The 4,355-nt window shown below is 40.8% G+C and overlaps 1 pseudogene; it reads left to right on the forward strand.

The window, feature by feature from the left end:
* The first annotated feature begins 360 nt into the window (after nucleotides 1-360).
* Nucleotides 361-840, forward strand: LOC109389145 (transcription factor BTF3 pseudogene; annotated as a pseudogene).
* Nucleotides 841-4,355: the final 3,515 nt, after the last annotated feature.

Here is a 4,355-nt window from a genome sequence, read left to right on the forward strand (position 1 = left end):
ATAAAACTGGAAGTAGAATTTGGTGATCACTGACTCTAAGGGGGTGCACAAGAACAATGTCACGTGAGTCAGGAGCAGGGTAAATGGAATTTATCCTTCCCATGGCTCAGGGAGGGCATAAAAGTACCTAATTTCTAGAGTAACTATTAGTAAAAAATAATGTAATTTCCAAGTTTATTGGGTAAGGAGTTAGAAGTAAAATAATAAAAAATATTAAAAATTTGATCAATTAAACACATTAAATAGCTCTAGCTGCATTTTGAATCCCTGCGTGTGTGCCTTTATTCTCAGCTGGGTGGCCCAAGACCGCCTGAGCACCAACTCTAGTCCTCCATGTGGCCCCGTTTCCTCTCCAACAAGATGAAAGAAACTATCATGAACCAGGAGGAACTCACCAAACTGCAGGCACAGGTACGCATTGGTGGGAGAGGAACTGCTTGCAGAAAGAAGAAGGTAGTTTGCAAAACAGCTACAGCAGATGATAAAAACTTCAGTTTTCCTTTAACAAGTTGGGGGTAAACAATATCTCTGCATTGAAGAGGTAAATATGTTCACAAACCAAGGAGCAGCGAGCCACTTTAACAATCTTCTCTGGCAGTGAACACTCTCACCATCACAGGCCCAGGCCACACTGAGACCAACCAGCTGACAGAAAGGCTTCCCAGCATTGTAAACCAGCTCAGTGCAGACAGTCTGACTAGTTCAAGGAGACTGGCTGAAGCTCTGACCAAACCATCTTGGGATGGAAAAGCACCACTTGCTACTGGAGAGGGCAACAATGATGAAGTTCTAGATCTTGAGGAGAATTTTGATGAGGCTTCCAAGAGTGAAGCAAACTGAATTGAGTCAACTTCTGAAGAAAATAAAATTTGAAGAAGTTACTGAGAGCTGCTATTTTTTATTATGACAGCTTTTAAAATTGTTTTCATGGATTTGTTAAAATCTCGATCTCTAATATTTCTAAGCCCCTTGGATACTGTAGCTCTTTGTAGTTTTTGCTTATACACAAATCATTCTTTGCAGCTTATTAAGGTGAAGAGGTCTGGGAATAAGGTTTGAAACAAAGGTTAATACAGTTCTTTGCCTAGTGAAAAAAAATAAGTAAAATAAAATAAAATATTCAATAAATTGAAAGGCAAGGAAGGAGAGTAAAAGAAACACAGAGAAGCTGGGAAAATTAGAAAGCACTGATAAGATGATGACTTAACTCAAAATGCACTAATAATTTTATTTAACATTAATGAAATGTTTCTGTTTAATGTTTCAAAATAGATGGAACTCTCAAAAGAGAATAGTTTATTTATGAAGCAGGAACTTACAAATGTGTAGTTACAGAGGACAGAGGAGCAGCCTGGAGCCACCATCAGTTGAGCAACTACCATCCGTAGGCCTAAAGGGATACAGAGAAGAAGTGATTAACAAAAATGAGAGAGTCTTTTTGACGGATAGTGGTCATCAACCAAGGGATACAACCTGCTCAAATCAACCCTTCTTCCCTCCTTCTACCTCCTGCTGGGTTCCCCCTTGGCGAACCCCAAACAGAAGCCAGACATCATGGGAGCTCTAGCCATGCAGCCTTGGGGCAATAACCAGTGTGAAAAGAGTGGTGAGGAGGAAATCTGGAGAGAAAATAAAAACTATCTGGGTAACACATCAGTGAAAGGACAAATATTTTCAACTAGATAATAGACACCAACAAAATGTGTCAACAAATAACATTTAAAATCATAAAGAAACAGAAAGTTTAAAGCAAGTNTGGTGACCCCCAACCACAAAATTATTTTCGTTGCTACTCTATAACTGTAATTTTGCTACTGTTATGAATCGTAATGTAAATATCTTTTTGTTTTCCTATGGTCTTAGGTGATCCCTGTGAAAGGGTCGTTCAACCCCCAAAGGGGTTGCAACCCACAGGTTGAGAACCGCTGTCTTAGATAATGTATTGTCTTGCTGTCCTGGCAGCCACTGGGTGGTCCTACTGCTTCTCCCCTCCCCTCCAACTATAGGGCTCCCTTGTGAAAAGATGCAGGAAGAGTCAGGGAGGTCTTCTGTGGGGTGACTCACTCCATCTACCCACTCTTGTCTTCCAGGCCCGTACTCTGCAGTTTTCTTTTACCCTTCTGGTGCAGTGAGCCTCCTGCCTTGAGAAATCTCTAGAAGAGAAGTGTCTGGAGTTCATATAGGCTCACAAACTCTAGGGACTCATGACAAATTCTCCAAAAGTCATGCCCATGCTTCTCTCTGTTCCATTGAGAGTACCTGGAGGACATGTGAATTCTTCAGCTCAACAAGCACACAGCCAGAACATAAGATGCCAACATCCAATTCCAGCAGGCGCCAGCGTTTCTGAGAGTTTTTTCTAATAGAATCACCCTGGGGACAGAAGAAAAACTTCTCAGCATAACTTCTGCTCCCTTTGAGATGTCAACAACTGCCCTTCTCCTTCCTCCATTCTCCTTATTTAGATCGTGCATAAGTGGACTCTGAGATGACTAAGGTGGTGGATGGTACTTGGGTACAATTCCTTTAGAATATGGGACTGCAAATGACATTTTGACTTTAACCTTGGGCTTTGGTTATTAATTACAGAAAAAATACAACTCAATATCTTGTTGCACTTATAAAATTATTAAATATTACATAAGGGTGAGGATGCACACATTGCAATTTTAAGAATATAAAATCATTCCCCACATGCATTTCTGAAGCTTATATTTTGCACTTTAGCAAAAAACCTTAAAACTATTTCCAAATCAACTTTTTTTTTTATTTTTTATTTTTTATTGGGGAATTGGGGGGATGGGAACAGTGCTGGGGAATTGGGGGAAGGGGAACAGACAAGTTGCTGTCCTTTTGTTGTGCAGTCTAGTTGTGGAGGACGTTGCTTCACTGGCCCAAGTTGGCACCATCATTGCGCGCTTCCCGGGCGAGGCACATCAGTCGCCGGCTTCTGGACTGCCGCTTACTGCGGCTGCTGGCCGCTCACGCTGGCTGCTGGCTACACACGGTAGCCCATGGCAACCCACTGCCTCAGGGGCTGCAGCCTATGCCATCGCCNAAAGATTTTATTGGGGAATTGGGGGAAGGGAACAGCGTTGGGGAATTGGGAAAGGGGAACAGGCAAGTTGCTGTCCTTTTGTTCTTCAGTCTAGTTGTGGAGGACGTCGCTTCACTGGCCCATGTTGGTATTATCATTGCTCTCTTCCCAGGTGAGGCAGATCAGTCGCTGGCCGCTGGATGGCCGCTGACAGCGGCTCTTGGCAGCTCATGTCGGCTGCCATCCAATCACGGTAGCTTATAGGAGCCCACTGCAGCTCCACTGCAGCCTACACTGTCGCCGGCGACTCATGGCAGCCCAGCTCCAGGTCAAGTTATTGTTCACCATCTTAGCTTAGAGGGCGCAGCATCACTGGTCCTCATGTGGCGTCTGAACAGGGGCCCTGCTGCTCAGAGCTGGTGTTCCAAACCAACTCTTAACCAACATGCCACTCGGCTGGCCCTATTTTAGTTTGATTTTAATTGAGTTATTTATTAATTTTCTTTTGCTATTGAGTTGTATCAGTTCCTCATATATTCTGGATATTAACCCCCATCAGATATATCATTTGCAAATATTTTCTCCCATTCTGTAGGTTTCCTTTTCATTTTGTTGATATTTTCCTTTGTTGGGCAGAAGTTTTTCAGTTTGATGTAGTCCACTTGTTTATTTTTGCTTTTGTTGCCTGTACTTTAAGTCTCATTTCCAAAAATCATGGCCAAAACAGACATCAAGGAGCATTTTTGCTATAAGTAGAAGAGATATACCATGCAAACACTAACCAGTAGAAGGATTGTGTTGCTGTATAAATACCAGAAATAGTAGGCTGAAAGGCACAAAAGCATTACTAGAGATAAAGAATGGTATGTTGTAGTAATAGAGGTTTGAGTCATTTGAAAGATTATTTTAAATGAATATTTTAGATCTTCCTCAAAGTAACTCAAAATATATAAAGCAAAAATTGATGCATTCAAAAGGAAAAGGACACAAATCTACATAGTGGAATATTTAAAGCACTGCTTGATGAGACAAATAGACAAAAAATAACAGTAAGTTGTAGAAGACCTGAACATGTGATCAACAGTTTTGACTCAATACACATGCATTGCATCCAATAATTCATCCAATAATTGCAGATTGCATATAATACAATATTTATAAAACATAGACCAATTCTGGAAAGTCTTAAGAAATTTCAAATGATTAAAATCATAGAAACTATAATGTGTAACCACAATGCTAAAATCAATAATAGAACAATAACTAGAAAGTCCCCATGCTGTGAAAATAAAGATATGTATTTTTTAAAAGATTTTAT

This window comes from Hipposideros armiger, unplaced genomic scaffold, assembly GCF_001890085.2.
Source record: "Hipposideros armiger isolate ML-2016 unplaced genomic scaffold, ASM189008v1 scaffold_223, whole genome shotgun sequence".
NCBI classification, from domain to species: domain Eukaryota; kingdom Metazoa; phylum Chordata; class Mammalia; order Chiroptera; family Hipposideridae; genus Hipposideros; species Hipposideros armiger.